Source organism: Cryptomeria japonica, chromosome 2 (assembly GCF_030272615.1).
Source record: "Cryptomeria japonica chromosome 2, Sugi_1.0, whole genome shotgun sequence".
Taxonomy (NCBI): Eukaryota; Viridiplantae; Streptophyta; class Pinopsida; order Cupressales; family Cupressaceae; genus Cryptomeria; species Cryptomeria japonica.
In genome coordinates this window covers 307,951,896-307,972,575 of record NC_081406.1, presented here as the reverse complement: position 1 = coordinate 307,972,575, position 20,680 = coordinate 307,951,896, and positions in this window count along the sequence as shown.

Sequence of the window (20,680 nt, the reverse complement as noted above, 5' to 3'; positions counted from 1 at the left end):
TAAAAGATATAATTTATTAATTGTTGTTTATTGATTAATTATTTTATATTTTTTATATTTAAATATGAATGATTTAAAAAATAAATTGTTTTATAAATGTTTGTTTGATCTAATAAGGTTGTTTATAGAATTATTTGAACTTACACAAATTTTGGTTATGATTATATATTTCTTTCTAATAATTTCATGACAAATACAAGGGTAAATATCAATGTTTTTCTTCTCAATTATATATGACTATCATAGACACATCCAAATTTATTTATTTTTAAATATGTAATTTTTTATTTAATTTTTTTAATTTCACAATGTATTTTAGTTTATTTTATTTTTTATAGGTCTTCCATTGTTTGATTCAAATTATTATAAATGTATGTAAATCTTTAATTTCTTGTTAATAATTTGAATGTTATTAGAGAAAATAATGCAACTTCTACTAAGTAGATTCTCAATTATGTTTTTAAACTAGCCTTGTCACCACACCACCACCTTTATTTTTCTAGTTTAAAATTCTCAACTTCATGCACCCATAAATGTTTTATAAACAAGCTTTTGTATTGTTTTTGAAAAAATGTTTAGATATTTTTAAAATAATTCATTGATTTTGTAGTGTCTAAAACTAATTTTGAATCAACTTAACTACTATCTATTTTTATGCTAGTTGCTATGAGTATTGGTAATATTAAGTCAAAACATAGATTGAAAGGTAAAAAATTTAGACATTAAGCAACATAAAACTATTAAATTGATTTTTGTAATATAAATTAAGACTTTGATAGTATAGTTGTCTATGTATCATTATCCATCAAATATTAACTAAGAAATCCATTATCATGACCCCTTTAATAATATAATAGATTCCAATGTCTATGTAAAAAGAAAAGAAAAAAGATATATAAGCAAATCTCAATGATTCATTGTGAGGATAAGCTTGGTTTTAAATTTATACTACCAATGCATCATATCCTACAATTTTATACCAATAGTATCCAACCACCAAAATCATACTACCTAAGATCTATCTAAATATATCCTAATTCTCTTATTTTGAAGTACAGTTCTTCCTATGTCTAGTGAAAGATTTAGTTAAAAGCATTTGCAGACTTGTAAGAACTTTGTAGGCCTCTTTTTCATTTTTTTTAGATAGTTATTTTCTAAATTTGTTTCATTTGTTTATATGTACAAGTTCTACATAAGAACTTGAAACAAATATCTTATATGTTTTTAAAAAATAGTTTTTCTCTATAATTATTCACTAGGATTTGAAAAATTAAAATTAAAGGATAATATTGAAAGAAAGGAAGTTTATTGTCAATGGAGGCAATATATGAGTATATACTTCTTTCAATTATTATAAAAACACATCCTTGTAGCATAGATATCATAATTTTGGAACTATAATAGAAGAGTTAAAAATTGGTCAATGACAAGTATATTAATATAGGTTCCTACCATACATATGTTAAATAGATCATCTATATGTGTAGAATATTGGTCAAGAAAATCTTATTGATCTCATTATAAGCTTATATAGTTTGGATTTGATGGTGTTGATATTTTGGAGGGGATAAATATCTTGGATGTGGGTGGGATCTTCGATGTTAGGTGTTCAGGGAGTGATGACCTTGTTAATGGTGCACTTAGGTGCTTTTGGAGTAGAGGGGTGTCATGACTCCACTATTTCATAATTCTGGTTTGGTCCTTGGAGGAACTTGGACATGATTGAATTGGATGGTTTAGGATTAGATGGAGGATTAGGTGTGTTTTAGGCTCAAGGATTGGGAAATAATGAAATACGTGATTTATATCATGGGTTGAGATAATGGTGACCTAATAAAAGGATGTGTTTGGTACATAGATGTGGGGTAAGATAGGGATATATATAGAGGATAGAATTTAGGTTGGGATATATGAATAGAAGATAAGAAAAAGATATAGATGGGGAAAAAGACAAGCTTCTCTTGTCAAAGGTGTTATAAGATGACCACTAGATATGCATGTAGGTGCAATGGAGTAGCTTGTGTAAGCCAATTATTGGTTAAAAGGTTGGGGTGAGAATTGAGAGATTGGAGAAAACTTACTACCGATGATATCATTGAGGGGGTCAATTCTATACTCATCTTGATCATCATCATCATCATCATCATCATCATCATCATCATCATCATCATCATCATCATGGTTAGTTTAAACCCAAATAAAGTATAAACCAAACTTCTTATACCTTGCAAGAGAGAGTTCTCTCTTGTTCCTTCAATTGAGTCATTGGTGAAGCCAAGGATGCACCCCTCCTTGACTTGTTTGGATTAGCTCCTTGGTTGGGATGTGGATTGCTCTCTACATACAACAAGATTGGTTGGATTTGGATTAGATTTAAATGATGATGGATATGGGTTAGATGAGAGAAGATTTGGGCATTATAGGAGTATCATTGGGGAGTTTTATCCTCAAATGGACATGATGAGCATGTGATGGAAGTGGATTTTTCATGATTTGTGAGGAAATGAGACTCCAATTTATAGATTGGAGGAGGCCAAAATGAAGGGCCAAGATTGAATTTGGGATGAAGGGTTGAGATTGATTTGAGAGGGAACACATGGATTGAGAGGACAAGGTGTGATTACCAAGAGATATGTCATAAAGGCATTTTTTATTTCCACACCTCTCAAGGTACATGGGGAAGAGCTCCAAGTACATTGGGAAGAGAAAAAGGAATATAAAATTCCTTGTGGGGGAGGGAGGAGGAATTAAAAATTCCAAAATAAGAGGATGTGTGGGAAGACTAAATGGAAAAAAGGAATTATAAATTCCTTGGGAAGAGGATGCATGGGAGATTCAAAGAATTTTAAATTTCCTTGAAAGGATCAAAGTTGACCCGATTAGGGATGTGTAAATGATTAAGGGGATTGATTAGGTGAGTTAATAATAGAGTAGAATGCAAGTGGGAAAGTTAGGAGGATGTGACATGAGGAGAGAGAATGAGTGGATGAATATGAAATTAGAGAATAATGATAAGCATGATTCTAGAAGAATTAATTAGGCTAAGTGGGGATTAGGAAAAGTGATTTGTAGGAATCACTTTCATTAAGTTAATTAATTAGGATTAATTAACAAAGAGGAATTTAGAAGAATGCCCGAAAATTAATTAATTTATTGATAAATTAATTATTGGACTATAGAGATAAGATTGATTAAATTTGATTTAATTAACCTCGAGACAGGCTAATTAACTAAGTATTAATTTAATTAATTTTAGGTGTCTACATTTTGTCCCCCTTTGATATAGCATCATGAAGCGATGTTATATCAAAGAAGAATAAAATATAGTGGACGGAAAGGATAATGATTAGTAGCATGATGCCCTAGTCATAAGTGAGATGAGGAAGGATCACGAGGAAGTAGTGGTATGCCCCCTCGAGAGGACATGCGGGTTCTAAGAACACGTGTGTGCTCTCGAAATAGATAGGAGGACTAGATAATGAAAAGATGATGATGATGAAGGGGGATTGAATAAATAAATTGGAGTCTCCAAGATAAATGGGTGAAATGAGATGAATGAATGAAATAGAGTGGATGAGATTTCTTTTTGTGTAGATGTGGAGAGAAAACCTAGTTTTGCACATTGTTGATTATAGGAATCAAGATGTTGTGAATATTGGAGGCGTGGACTAGACTCTCAAATAATAGGTATCTCTATGCACACAGGTTTGCAAACATCGATGATGATGTAAATGCGAGACTTTAGGATCATACAATAGAAACCATCAAACATGCCATACCACAAAAACAATGCCCCATTATAAACCAACCAAGACATGCCGAGATATAGGATGATCAGGGCAGCCCTGAACAGGTACAGTCCTTGGACACAAGATAAAAAAATTAGAGCAAAAAGCTCAATCATGCAAACAACTTGCACATGGCCAACTGACATCTCTTGCCAAGAGTGGGACATGGATTTGGTTAGGCTGCCAGACATGGGAAGGATACATCCCAATGGGCAAGAAGATGGATTTGGATAAACTACTAGACATTGGAAGGATGCATCCCGATGGGGAGGGCATGAATAGATTGATAGATCCAAGAGACAAGATGGTGTGCATGATCTCTAGGTGAGAGGATTTATGCTTGGATTTTATTAACACAATATGGATGGGTGTTTGGATTACGTGCGAGTCATTATAAGCTCTAATAGATGGGAAAAGCTCAATGTGATGGGGTTCATAAATGGATTGGATAAAATGGGATGGGGCTAAATGATTGAATGGGATTGGATCAGATGGGGGATATGATATGATATTGATAACTCAATGATGAACGCATAGTACCAAACCGGTACTGAGAAGGGGGGGGGGGTGAATCAGTACAGACAAAATACAGACCTAAACCGGTTCAGCAACAATTACTCCAAATGACTGGCAAATAGTGACACCGGTTTGAAATAGAGTGCAACCGATAAAACTCAGAACAACTAAAACAATCATAAACCGGTTACTCACTGAGTTTTCCACTCAACTCAAAACTACACTACCATTTCACCCTTATGCATGAACAGGTAATCTATCATCATATCTTCATAATAGCTAGTTCAACATGTTTTATTGACAGACATAAAACACAGAACCATCATATGCTTAACAGGCAATAACAAAGCATCACACATGACACACATATTTTTCACGTGGAAACCCAACTGGGAAAAACCACGATGGGGATGATTACCCACAAGCTTGTTGTTGAACTCTTTGGAAGTCCGCTCTATTAGAAGCCTTGTCCGGTTAAAGACATTACAAAAGGTTCTGCTAGGAACCAGTCCTGTTAGAGATCACCCAGTTAAGGGATGGCTACAATACCCGGTTAAGGGTTAAACCCTGTTAAGGGTACCTTGTTAGAGGATTTCAAGAACTCAATAGCTAAAGGATTTCTAGAGCTCTCTAGCTTTCCAGATCTTAATAACTTTGAGTTACCCAGTTAAGGGATTTATAGCAAGCTGGTTAAGGCTACCCCGTTAGGGGATTTTCCAACTATTGAGGTGGTTAGAGATCAACAGGTATTACAATGATCTAGTAACAACACTTAATGCCAATGCAGATCCGCTTAAGCTCCTCTTCACCTTCTGCACTTACACTCTGCAGGTATCACTTCTCTCCTCTAGTCTGGCAAGGATCTCGTATCCCTTCTCTTGGATACTCACACACAGCTTTTGCCAACAACCTCTGAAAGAATTACAACATCAACCTTATAGGACAACAAACAGGTCGGTAGCATAAACCCTAAACCCTAGACCCGTTAGGTTAAGGAATTCAAATAGTTCAATCCTAATCGTTGATCATACTGTATTAAATGCAACAGATCTTGAATAAATCTCAAGACATTCTCCATCATTCATTATCCACCGATTTCATGGTGGCTGATAATCCATCACACGTTTTCACCGTTTACAAACTTCGCACATTCTCGAGGTAGATAGGGATAGTCTTCTTCATGCAAGATCCTTCATGCGCACAAGGCTGACATGGCAACACGATCTGTTCTTTTTTATATTGCTTACTCATCACACAAAGATCACCGGTTGAGCCATACAGGCTTGAAGCACTTCAACCGGTAGTCATACAATGCTTCCATGTGCCGGTTCCCATAACCATATGTCAGTTCACCTTGAACAAGCACACCGCTTCACTTTGGCACAAATGCTGGTTCACAGTGTTATACCCGTTCTCACATATGCTGGTTCATACCTCTTCAACATATTGACATCAATGACAACATACAATGTCATTATGTCCACATACCAGTTCACATAATGACAACAATCTCCCCCTTTGGCATTGATGGCAATATACAAAGATATCTCTCCGCTTCACATCTTCCCAATTTCTGCAGATATCTTCTCTGCTTTACATCTTCTCCCCCTTTGACAACAATGCCAAAGTGGAGGCACAAGCTTCCCGGTTCCATTATGCTGCTCCCCCTGAGGAGTAGCAACCTTCAACACATCAATCCTGAAGAAAGATTTGACTATGCAATACATGACTGATGTGGAGCATATACCTTTAGTTCACCTCCTGAAGGGGCATCACCCCTAATTCACCTCTTAAGTGTGTAAATGTAGTCTTTGGAAGAGGCTTGGTGAATGTCTACTAACCGCTCCTTACTGGACACATGCTCCAGTGCAATCTCTTTGTTTTGAACCTTTTCCCTTAAGGAATGATACTTAAGCTCAAAGTGCTTGGTTCTAGAATGTAAAACCGGATTCTTGGAGATATTAATTGCACTAGTATTGTCACAAAATATACTTACCGGTTCCGATACAGGAACTTTGAAGCCTTTCAATACATGCTTCATCCAAATTGTCTAAGTGTAGTTCATGAAAGCTGCAACATACTCCGCTTCCACTGTAGACTGAGAGATACAACTCTGCTTTTTACTCATCCATGAGACCATTCTACCACCAAGGAAGAATGCACCACCGATTGTGCTCTTCTAGTCATCTACTTTACCATCCCAATCAACATCTATGAACACTTTCAAGTTGAAGTCCTTGCTATATGGATACCACAATCCATAGTCAACAGTTCCCTTCAGATACCTAAGAATCCACTTGACTGCAACTAAGTGGGATTCTCTTGGACTTTTCTGGAACCTTGCAGTAATGCCAACTGCATGTGCAATATTCGGTCTACTATGCACTACATAATGCAACTTACCAATCATTGATCGGTATTCCTTCTCATCAACCAATGCAGAGTCATCCTCTTTGGATAGTTTACAACCGGTCACCATCGGTGTACCAACCGGTTTGCTATCTTCCATGCCAAAGGTCTTCAACACCTCTTTGACATATTTGGACTAAGTGATAAAGATTCCATCCTTCATCTGTTGGATCTGTAGTCCAATGAAGAACTTAATCTCCCCTATGAGTGACATCTCAAACTCTTCCTTCATCTCATCAGTAAACTCATGACTCTTGTCATCACCACCAAAGATAATGTCATCAACAAATACCTCACAGATTAGGATCTGATCTCCTTCAGACTTCAAGTAGATATTGTTATCTTCACTTGTTCTCTCAAATCCAATCTTCACAAGATGGGAATGTAGGCACTCATACCATGCCCTAGGTGCTTGCTTTAGACCATATAAGGCTTTATGTAGCCTACATACCATGTCACTGTCTTCAGATAGGGCAAACCCATTTGGTTGCTCAATATACACCTCCTCTTCAAGTACACCATTTAGGAATGCAGATTTTACATCCATTTGATATACTTTGAAGCCTTTAAAAGCTGCATATGCAAAAAGCATATGAACTCCTTCCAATCTGGCTACAGGAGTAAAGGTTTCTCCATAGTCTTCTCCTTCTTCTTGAGCATATCCTTTGCACACCAATTTGGCTTTGTTCCTAATCACTGTGCCATCCTCATTTAGCTTGTTTCTGAACACCCATTTGGTGCCAATGACATTTTTATGCTCTGGTCTAGGTACCAAGGACCATGTACCATTTTTCTCTATCTGGTCAAGTTCCTCTTCCATTGCCTTGATCCAGTCTTCATCTTTATGAGCCTCTTTGAATGATTTAGGCTCAAATTCAGAGATCATACATGAGTTTTCTCTGATCTTTCTTCTTGTAAGGATTCCTGCATTCTTATCTCCTATGATTGCTTAGGATCATGATTCAACTTGACATACTGAGGAATGGTCTTGACTAGTTCTTCTTGCTTTTCCTCTTCATCCTCATCTTCATTAGTATCAGCATTCACCAGTTCAGGAACACTATTACTGGTACTTGGTTGATTGACAACCGGTTCCCAGAAGGTTGCAACCGGTTCATTTATAGCTTGCTCACTACCGGTTTCCTTAGTTTTCTCAGAGGATTCATCAACTCTTACATTGATACTTTCCATAATTCTCTAAGTCCTATTGTTGTAACACTTGAGAGCTATACTCTTGGTGGAATATCCTAGGAATATTCCCTCATCGCATTTAGCTTCAAATTTGCCCCAATGTTCACTCCTCTTGATGTAACATTTGCTACCAAACACCCTAAAGTAGCTAACCATAGGTGTCTTACCGGTCCAATACTCATAAGGTGTTTTGTCCTTACCTTTCTTGATGAGTACCCGGTTCATTGTGTAGACTGCAGTGCTCATCGCTTCTCTCCAAAAGGTGTGAGCTACCTTTCCTTGAATCAACATGGTTCTAGCTGCTTCAACCACAGTCTGGTTATTCCTCTCTGCTAGGCTATTTTGCTGTGGAGTCCAGGGGGCAGACAGTTGTCTGTTGATGCCAAATTCTTCACAATACTTGTTGAATTCACCGGAAGTGAATTCCCCTCCTTAAACAGTTCTCAAGCACTTGATCCTTTTACCGCTTTCCTTCTCCACTAATGCTCTGAAAGCTTTAAACTTTACAAAGGCTTCAGACTTGTCTTTCAAGAATGTGACCCACATCATTCTTGAGCAGTCATTAGTGAGAATCATGAAGTACCTATCACCCTGCACACTCCTAGTTTTCATGGGACCACACAAATCAGTATGCACAAGATCAAGCAAGTTGTCAGCAGTGAAAGATTTACCTTTAAAGGTTGAGGAATACATTTTCCCCAATTGACATTCTCTGCACAAGGTATTATCTGGTTTGCTTAGCACCGACAATTCTCTAACTGCCTTGATCCTACTGGCCTTTACAATGTTATCAAAGTTTACATGGCAAAGTCTCCTATGCAATATCTAGCTATCATCAAATTTGGCCATAAGACATGTGCTTATATTTGCATTCAGATGAAATAGGCTACCTTTGGTTTGCATGCTGGTGGCCACCAATTCACCATCTTTTCCCTTGATTCTACAAACTCCATTCTTGAATTCCAGAGTGAGACCACTGTCATTTAGCTGGGCAACACTCAGAAGGTTGTGTCTGAGACCATCAACCCAGTACACATTATCAACACTACTCTTTCCATTCAGAGAGATGGACCCTGTGCCTTTGACCATGCATGGTGCATCATTGCCAAACCGAACCACACCACCATCATACTCCTCCAAGGATAGAAACTTGCTCTGGTCACCAGTCATATGGTGAAAACAGCCACTGTCAATGATCCACTCATTGGAATTGTCAAACCAGGAGACAAGAGCCTTCTTGTCTGACACATCTTCTTTGACAACAACAAACACAATATCTTCATTTTCTTCATCCTCTGATTCTTCATCTGTGACACCTTCATCAACTACCACAAAACAATTTCTTCGGTTTCCTCCTTTGAATTTCCTAAACCTTTCTGGTTTGTCCTTGATATCACCATTAGGACAATTTATAGCAATATGTCCTATCTGATTACAATAAAAGCATTTCAAAGGTAGCTTACCTTTGTATTTACCGGTTCCTTTAGGAAGCTTCCTGGCAAGTAGAGCTTCAAATTCCATCAGAAACTCCTCATCATCCATTACGCTGCTCTATCTTGGTTCACCACTAGTGCTTGCTTCTTTTCCTTTCCTAGATGGTACAACAGAAGCTTTGAAAGCTGATTTAGTCTTTTGAACACTGCCATCAAAACTATTTAGCTCATAGGCTGTCAACTTTGCTATGATGGAGTCCAAGGATACCTTAGTCTTGTCTATTGATCTCAGCTCCCAAATAAAAGCAACCCTTATTGCATAGACCGGCAACAGGGATCTTAGGACTTTGCTTACCACAGTGGAGTCTTCTATTTTACCACCTGCACTCTTAATTTCTCCAAAAACTATTTTGATTCTTATTCCATACTGCTGAATGGTCTCACCTTCAACCATCCAAATATCTTCAAACTTCCCTCTCAGGCTTTCTTCCTTAGCCTGTTTTACATGTTCATCACCACCATAGATATTTTCAAGAGCATCCCATACCTGTTTGGGATTTACCTTGTCCTAAACATCAATAAACTCAATGTCACATATACTACTAATAAGGGCTTCCATGACTTGCCCATTTTCTTGTATCTCTCTCTTTTGGTCATTGGTGAGAGTACCGATAGAGACAACATAGTCATTCTCAACATAACTCCAGTGTTGAGCACCCATGCTTCTGATGAATATCTTCATGCTATCTTTCCATATACTGAAATTTTCCCTGTTAAACTTTGGACCTTCCCTCTTCATCATTTGACTGGGATCTTTACCTCAAGTAGTTAAGCTTATAACACAGAGGACCTAGAGGACGCTCTAATACCAATTAATAACTCAATGATGAACAAATAGTACCAAACCGGTACTAAGAGGGGGGGGGGGTGAATCAGTATAGACAAAATACAGACCTAAACTGGTTCAACAACAATTACTCCAAATGACTGGCAAATAGTGACACCGGTTTGAAACAGAGTGCAACCGGTAAAACTCAGAACAACTAAAACAATCATAAACCGGTTACTCACTGAGTTTTCCACTCAACTCAAAACTACACTACCATTTCACCCTTATGCATGAACACGTAATCTATCATCATATCTTCACAATAGCTAGTTCAACATGTTTTATTGATAGACATAAAACACAGAACCATCATATGCTTAACAGGCAATAACAAAGCATCACAAGATAAAAGCATCACACATGACACACATATTTTTCATGTGGAAACCCAACTGGGAAAAACCACGGTGGGGATGAATACCCACAAGCTTGTTGTTGAACTCTTTGGAAGTCCGCTCTATTAGAAGCCTTGTCTGGTTAAATCTACATTACAAAAGGTTCTGCTAGGAACCGATCTTGTTAGAGATCATCCGGTTAAGGGATGGCTACAATACCCGGTTAAGGGTTAAACCCTGTTAAGGGTACCTTGTTAGAGGATTTCAAGAACTCAATAGCTAAAGGATTTCCAGAGCTCTCTAGCTTTCTAGATCTCAATAACTTTGAGTTACCCTGTTAAGGGATTTACAACAAGCCAATTAAGGCTACCCTGTTAGGGGATTTTCCAACTGTTGAGGTGGTTAAAGATCAACAGGTATTACAATGATCTGGTAACAACACTTAATGCCAATGCAAATCTGCTTAAGCTACTCTTCACCTTCTGCACTTACACTCTGCAGGTATCACTTCTCTCCTCTAGTCTGGCAAGGATCTCGTATCCCTTCTCTTGGATACTCACACACAACTTTTGCCAACAACCTCTGAAAGAATTACAACATCGACCTTATAGGACAACAGACAGGTCGGTAGCATAAACCCTAAACCCTAGACCTGTTAGGTTAAGGAATTCAAACAGTTCAATCCTGACCGTTGATCGTATTGTATTAAATGTAGCAGATCTTGAATAAATCTCAAGACATTATCCATCATTCATTATCCACCGATTTCATTGCGGCTGATAATCCATCACGCATTTTCACTGTTTACAAACTTCGCACATTCCTGAGGTAGATAGGGATAGTCTTCTTCATGCAAGATCCTTCATGTGCACAAGGCTGACGTGGCAACACGATCTATTCTTTGTTATACTGCTTACTCATCACACAAAGATCACCGGTTGAGCCATACAGGCTTGAAGCACTTCAACCGGAAACCCTAAAGTTGAGACTACCAACTGGTAGTCATACAACACTTCCATATGCCGGTTCCCATAACCATATGCTGGTTCACCTTGAACAAGCACACCGCTTCACTTTGGCACAAATGCCAGTTCACAGTGTTATACCAGTTCTCACATATGCCGGTTCATACCTCTTCAACATGTTGACATCAATGACAACATACAATGTGATTATGTCCACATACCGGTTCACATAATGCCAACAGATATGATGGGATTGGTTTGTGGATATAGGATAAATGGAGGGGGACCAATGACAAGGGAGAACCAAGTCTTGGTAAGAGGATGGATGGATGGGGAGATTTCTTGGATAGGGGGTGAAGGGATTAAGTAGATGGATGGTGATAGGATATGGAGGAATAAAGGATGGAGGATAGGTGGAATGGGGATCCAAGAACTATGTTGCAAAGGAGGAAAATACCCCAGTTAAGGCTAGAAGGATGGTGAATAAAGATGTGTGAGATTGATGGATAATGTGTGGTGGATATGAATTGAGGAGGAATTTGGCTTGCATTTTCCCAAAGCATGCGTACGCATTATTTTTTCTCTAGCATGATCATGACCAAAGGTAGGAATGAGGGATGCATTTGGATAAGATGAGGGATATGAGATGGAGGATACAAATAGGATAGTCAAGACCAAAGATAGGAAAGGAGGATGGACTTAGATAGGATGTGGATAGAGGATAATGGATATGGATAATGCAGATGGTAGGATAGCATGGATGCAACTTGCCCCCAAGTGCAGAGTAGAAGAAGATGGCGGGACTACACATGATGCTTGTTTCAGGCATATAGTTCCGTGGATATTATATATGCTATAATATGTAATGTACCCTTTTTGGGACATTAGGAAAATCCATTAAATAGTTAAATTTAAGTTGTCTAAACTTAATAACTTAAAAGACAACTTATTTTAATTATTTATTTAAGCAGACTAAAATGACTTTTTATGTCAACCATCAAATTATAAAGTTAAGTCACTTAATTAATAGAAGGGGATTCCAAGAGACAAGGAATGGGTGAATGAAGAGTCACAGGGTTGAGCTATTTAACAACTTGGAGAGGCTCATTTTCACATGCTTGGTTATTTGTTTGGAAATTGTTTTTTTGGAGAGAGTTTCTGGGAAGCTCTTATTTTTCAGTAGGTTTGAGGATGCAAACCCTTGAGCTTGGAGGCAATGGACGGAAACCCATTGTCAGTTGGACTTATCAATCATGTGGCTCACTTTGTGCTTCAGATTAATTTGTTGGTTGTCCAATCCGACTGTTAATGTTGTAGCTAGGATTGGTAATTTATGTTGTTAATCTATTGAGGATATTTCAACGCAATGTTTATTTTAAATTTTCACAACTATTATTTCTGCCTGGAAATTAATGAACATCAGTCCAATTTGTTGGTATATTGTAATCAATTGCATGTGAAATTATTGTTAAGTTTTCTGTAAATTTTTGGGTTAAATTTGGACATTAATATCCCTAGGGGGATATTTCATTATAGACCATGAAGGATAAGAGATGAAAGATGAATTGGGATTGACTTGGTAAATGGGTTGGGATGGGAGACATGGATAGGTGGAAGTTGGATAATTTTCAGGCATGTATGAGCTAGATGTGGATGGTTGATAGGGTGATCCATGAACTTCCATGAACATTTTCTCATACCAAGTTTTGAAGTTTGGATGTGGATTTTGGGTAGTCATGTAACCTCAAAATTCTGAGAATGGGGGGATAAGTTGGGATTGGATAGACTTGATCGAAAAAAGTAATGAGATGATGTTAAATAAAGATGAGGACTAGGACTTAGCAACTCTATATTGGATTGATGGATTGATTTGATTTGCTTGGATCAGGTTGAATTTGATTAGATTAGATTGGTCCTTGGGTTAGGACAAGATTAATTTGGATTAAAATGAAACCTCAGCCCTTGGATTAGGACTTAAGTGAGGCATGAAATTGATGATGTAGACCACAAAGCAAGGTGACAACCAAGCTAGGTAAAATTTAAAATTTTGGATTAAGCCTTCTTCTACTTAGGGTGGACTTGCATACCTAAGCAAAATAGGGAAAAAGGATCCAAATGATTGAACCTTCTTCTACTTAAGGTGTACTTACGAGCCTAAGCAAGATAGGGCAAAATAATCCAAATGATTAAGCCTTCTTCTACTTAGGGTGGACATAAGTGCCTAAGAAAGATAGGACAAAAGGATCCAAATGCTTAAGCCTTCTTCTCCTTAGGGTGGACTTACGTGCTTAAGAAAAATAGGGCAAAAATATCCAAATGATTAAACCTTCTTCTACTTAGGATGGACTTGTGTGCCTAAGAAAAATAGGGAAAAAGGATCCAAATGATTAAGCCTTCTTCTACTTAGGGTGGACTTACGTGCCTAATAAAAATAGGGAAAAAGGATCCAAATGATTAAGCCTTCTTCTACTTAGGGTGGACTTAGGTGCCTAAGCAAGATAGGACAAAAGGATCCAAATGATTAAACCTTCTTCTACTTAGGGTGGACTTACGTGTCTAAGCAAAATAGAGCAAAGGATTTAGGGTTTTGATCAACCCAAATGATTAAGAAAAGGTACTTGGGGGAGATTCTTTCCCAAGCACAAAAAGCCAATTGATGATTGATTAAAGATAAAGGTCTAAATCAAACATTCAAAAAGTGTTGACTTTGGATTAGGATTGATGATTGATGATTAGATAAAAGGAATATTGATTGATTGATTGGGATTTTTGGAGATTTGATTAGGTTGATGTGCCAAGTCCTCGAAGGTGAGAACAAAATGATTATGGATTGATGGAAGGAAGAAGAAGGTGTAATACCCCTACCCTAATCAGACCCTTTTTGACCTCGTTGACCATGGTTAACTTTTTAGTAGTTTACGTGGATGGTTGATACATTATGTTGTGATGTATTTTATTCAATTATTATGCTTTGGAGTGTGATTTAGTAGATGTGATTATGCATTACTTCTTATTGAGGAGTAGATGTTGATTAGACACTATTTCTTTGAATGAGTAGTTGCTAACCTTGCTTATGCATTGTATTTTATAAATGATGAGATGTTAATTTTATTTATGTGTTACTAATGATGGACTAACACATTTACTTCATGTGTGAGTTACACTATGTATATGTCATCATGTATGTGTGGAAAGTGTATGGGGTGCAAGGAGATGATTTCCCATCACTCACTTTGGTGAGACATGGAAAGTCACGATTCTCCTTCACTGGTGTGTTTACCGTGTTTGTATTTATTTATGTATGTGTGGTTCGGTGATGTAGGAATCGCAGGTACAAGTACCGACTCCACCTAGCTCCACAGGTCTAAGCTTACCTAATTAACCCAACGGAAGTGGAGGAGATGGTTTTAAGGCCATAAATGTCACCCCTAACCTTGCTTGTTTGTGAGCATTATCAGCTATTTGTCAACCCTGTCGGATCGCCAAGTAGGCCGCCTTTCAGACGTTGGTATGTGGGTCATGTCTTTATTTTATTTAAGTTGAGTTTTGTGTGTTATGCATTTTGTGAACTTAATTACTCTTCTTATGTTATTTAATGAGAAATTATAATTATTACCTTATGGTTATTAATAATTTATGTGTGTTGTGTTTATTAAATTAAATTAAGAATAAATTATTAAGAGCACTTTTTTGGTTAATTAGATAATTGATTATTCTTAACTGAATTTGTGCCCTAAAAGAGATTTTAGGGTGAAATTTCTTTATAATTTGATTTATTTTTTTAAAAAGAGGGATTCTTTTCTCATTCTAGAGAAATTCTTCCTCTTTGATGGCTATGGGGGTTTTGTTCGAAGCTTTGGCATTTTTGAGAGGATTGGGCGCTCTTCACAAATTTTTCTTCCAAGAAAGCAATGGAAGGTTGGAATTTAAAAAAAACCCTTTGGTTGTTTATTTCCTTGTCAGCTTTTTTTTTTCTGTTTTTCTCTCTTTTTGGGAAGAAAGAATGGATGGAGAATTCTGGTTATCATTTTGTTAGAGTTATCATGTATTAGCTAATAACTATTTATTTAATTATTAGTCTATTATCCTCTACACTTAAGCTAAACTTAGGCATTTAATAATTTTGTAGGTATTTAATAATTATTCTAATTATTAAATACACATTATCCCTTTAGGGTTGCATAATCTCCTTTTATAAGGATTGTATTGTATTTCTTTTTTCATTCCCTCTCTGAATGATAATCTTTTTCTTCAGAGCCATTATTGCTTTTTTGCCTCCATTCTTCTCTTGTGACAGGTATTTTTCTTGCAGGTGTTCCTGGGATCTTGGAAGTTGTATTTCTCAACTTCTTCATGGTATCAGAGCCTTCATCTATTGCTACTTGTTCCTGATTTTTCAGAAGATTTTTTGGAGGCTAGGGTTTCAATATTTTTAGAGTTTTTTTAATTTGAATCTGGGGAGATTCTTTATTTCTAGGCATTTTGGGCTCAAACGGACCTCACCGATGAGCTTAGAACACCCCAAAACCCCCATGTTCATATAAAATTTGTAAAAATTTGGACAAATTTGGCCTCTGGAATTGTTTTTTGTTTTTTTCCTTTTTTTGGGCATACATTTCTTGAATTTTTTTTTTTGGGGGGTAGTTTAACGGCATGCCTAGGCTGACGTGGTCTCCAAACCTGCTACAATCACGATAACCGCTACCATCGATAGTTTACTCACTACCGTAATGGCAACTGTTAGCGGTGACTGCCATTGCCTACACCCACTGACACTGTCGGTCGACCTGCCACCTCCGTCGGTAGCTCCTCCCAGTCATTGCCAAACCCCTCTTGAAAGCCTTTTTGATAGGGGGGTCATTTTTTTGCCATAACTTGGGAAAATGAAGTCATATTTTAAAAAATGAATAGGCGCCGAAAATCTATCTTCGAGCTCTTTTCAGATTTGGAAGTGAGGTTTGCAAATTTGTTCAATTTGTAACTATTTTTTGCCATCACAATCAGAGCTCTTTTTTGCACTCTGGGAGCCATAGCTTGGGCATACAGACTCCTTTTTCGGCAAATGAATAGGCATCACAAAAGTCTTGGAGAGCCCTATTCAGATTTGGGGTTCTTTGTTCCAGAATTTTTACCAGGTACACAAGATATTGTCTGAAGCAATTTTTTTGCTCTTGCTTTTCTTTCTGGCTCTCAGATTGTACTAGGGTTTGTTTTTTTAATCTTGTGGGGGTGTTATTTTCTACTTTTTGTAATTTACTTCAAAAAATCAGAACACCTAAAACTAAAAATAAAACCCTTTTGCATCCTCTATCTAGTCTGAAAGATCACTTAATTAAAAAAATACAAGAGCAGGTATAGGTATAGGTATAGATACACATGGAAGATTCTTCAGCTGAGCTTCTTACATCAGAAAACTATCACCTCTAGAAAGCTTATATGATGAGGCTTCTCAGATCAAGAGGGTTGTGGTCCTGTTTGGATGAGGCTCAACCTCAGTTGCAACGTCCTTTTGAGATTCTTCAACACAGGAATAAGATGGATGAGGCTATGGGTGTCATCCCCTTACAAGTTTTAGACAACTTTCTTTTTCACCTTGATGGTTTGCTCACTCCTCGAGCTATCTGGTCCAAGTTTGTTGATCTTTTTGGTACCATCAATGAGTTTAGAGCATTCCAGATTGAAGCGGAACTCTCTTCTTTGTTACCCGAGTCCTTTCCTCATATTGAGGACTTTCTGAACAAGTTCAAAACCACTATATCTATCCTACATAGTTGTGGTAAAAATAAGACAGACACAGAGTGTATCTACTTGATTCTCTCTAAGCTTCTAGATCCATATCAAATATTTGCTTCTACATTTTATTTTACTATGGATGCCTTGGGTGCACACTTCATCATGCCTACATTTGATGTGTTCTGTGATCTCTTGACTCGTGGGCAGGCTCACCTATCTCAGTTGGACACTCTCACAACAACAAAGAACAAAGTGTTGGTGTTAGTAGAGATGATAGGGGGGGGGGGTGAATCACAAAAACTCACAATACAATATATTCACCAGATTCAACCTTGGTAGCCTTTACTGATATGCAACTAAGACTGTAAATCATTCAATACTCATAAATAGATACACTTAAAGCATCATAACACATTTAACACCAGATTTAACTTGGAAACCCAAATAGGGAAAAACCATTGTGGGATTTCAGACCCACTAACAAATATGCCCTTCTAGAGCATGCTCAGTTAAAAGCTAATCCAGTTACAGATTACAAAAAAACATTGCTAGATGTGACCCGGTTAAGGGATTTCCCTCAGACTTGTTAGAGTCTTGCACTTTGTTAGAAGTGAACTTTGTCAAAGGATTTCAAACACTCATTTAGAATGTTACCTTGCTAGAGGGTTTACAAATAAGACTGTTAAGTCCACTCGGTTAAGATATTTCCTGTCACTTACAAAATAAATAACAGTAATACAATATATCTGCAACTTCACATCTGAAATGCTAAAGCAGATTCTATATGCTCAAAACAATCTTGTCATAAGACTTATCTTGCTTCTTGTCGGGCTTCTCAATATGTTCTTCAATCAAATATTCAATCTTCTGTGCTCGATGATCGCTATTGTCATGTCACTGTTCTTCTATTTTGCCCGCATTCATTGTTGATCAATAGTTTCTTATTTATGAACAATACCTAACTACTTAATCTCCTTGATCACATTTCCCATGATCAATCTTAGCCATCAAATCTTAAAACGTGACTAGGTTCATTGTATCCTTCGATCTGAAAATGTTTTACCTTGCCTTGGAACTTGTGCTAGGTTATGACCATTCAATCTGCATTATAGATCTTTTCTCTTGTATTTTCGATGTCATAGATTCTCAACAAACTTCTTGCACGACATACCAATCATTTGATCAACTCCAGCTCATTGGTTTTCTACATTTAATAATGTATTTATCCATCCAATGCATTATGTTATTACTCGGTAAATACTGAACTTTACTCGGTAGATATCCTGCCTTCTTTAACAGATAGTGATAACCTTAGGGTTTATCGACTAGCATCTTGCTTGGTAACAGAGAATAGTATCAAGCCTTAACTAATTCTATAGCTTGAAATCTTTTCTCCTTCTTGTTCAGTCTTTGAATACTCATATATAGGACATCAAAACAATCAAAACAACATAATCTCATCACTGTCTAACTTGGTAATAGTTGCCCATTGAATAACTTATTCCCCTTTTATTTTCACATTCATTCTGTGTCTCTTACCAACATCTTTATACTTATCATTAAGATATGGCAACATCATACTGAATCAGAAAATCAATTGCTTGACATCAATGACAAAATAATGTTATTAAGATAGTAATCATCCTTTCTCAATTATATCAACAATCTCCAACAACCTTCTCAATATACTCATACCAACAAACTTACTGAGATGCTAACAATCTCCCCCTTTGGCATTGATGACAAAACCAACTTTAATGGCAATACCAACATGATTTATTTCAATTGATTTGGATTCAGATTGCTGTTTAAACATCTCTGAAATTTTTTGGAATTCTCCCCTAATCATTAGTCTTCTCCCAGCTTCTTCTGTTAGTTCCTTACAAATTATTCTTCTCCCCCTTTGACAACAATGCCAAAAAGAAAAACTAATTCATGATTTCTTCCTTTGTGAAGTAATTTCCTTGCAGTCTCATTCATGGTCAGAGCATCTTTGTCTTCAATCACTTTTTCTTGTACAACTTTAGGCAACCTCCTAAAGTGTGTAAAGCAGCATCAACTCATAAATAGTTATCCTTTAGATTCATAGAATTGATGCTTTCACCGAACTCTGTCAGTGAGTACTAGATAGGGGTAGGACCCCTAACTGACTTCTGAGATACTCAAAAGTGTCCCTTGGCAATGGCTTTGTGAAAATATCTACTATTTGTTCCTTTGAACTGATATATTCTAGCACAACTTTCTTCTCTTGAACTTCTTCTCTGAGATAATGATACTTTGTAGAGATATGCTTTGTCTTAGAGTGCATTACCGGATTCTTTGAAATGTTAATGGCACTAGTATTATCATAGAATATAGTTACTGGCTCGGTAACTTTCTCATTCATACCTTCAAATAGTTGTTTGATCCTTGCTATATTGGTACAATTCAATGCTGCAACGACATATTCAGCTTCAACTGTTGATTGTGGAATGCATCTTTGTTTCTTGCTAAGCCAACTTACTATTCTATCTCCTAAAAAGAAAGCTCCACCGCTTGTGCTTTTCCTGTCATCAATGTTTCCTGCCCAATAAACATCAGTATAAGTCAAAAACATTTCCTTTTGATATACTAAGCCATAATCTTCAGTGCCTCTTAGGTATCTGAAAATTCTCTTGATTGCTGTCAAATGAGTTTCTTTGGGATCTGCATAAAATCTTGCAACTATACCTACTGCATGTGTTATATCTGGCCTACTGTGAACCACATATTGCAACTTTCCAATCATAGATCGGTAAAGTGTCTCATCAACAAATGCAGATTCATCACTCTTTGATAGTTTACAATGGTAGTCATAGGAGTACTTATTGGTTTAGAATCCTCCATTCCAAATTTCTTCAAGATTTCCTTTATATACTTGGATTGAGTAATGAAAATCTCATTTTTCATTTGTAGTATATGTAAACCTATAAAATACTTTATTTCACTGATTAATGACATCTCAAATTCTTTGTGCATTTCATTTCCAAAGTTCTTGCATGAGTCATTTCCACAAAAAATAATATCATCAACAAATATGGTTGAAAGCAGTATACCATTGTTTTCATTATTTTTCATATACATGTTGTTGTTTTCACTTGTCCTTATAAATCCAATCTTGATCAAATAAGAGTGCAATCTTTCATACCATGCTCTAGGTGCTTGCTTTAAACCATATAAAGCTTTGTTCAGCTTACATACCTGATCTTTATTCTTGTCTTCAATAAATCCTTCAAGCTGTTCAATATAAACTTCTTCTTCTAGTATACCATTCAAAAATGCAAATTTAACATCCATTTGATATACCTTGAAATTTTTGTAAGAAACATATGCCAACAATGTTCTCACTCCTTTAAGTCTTGCCACAGGTGCAAAAGTTTCACCATAATCAATTCCTTCTTCT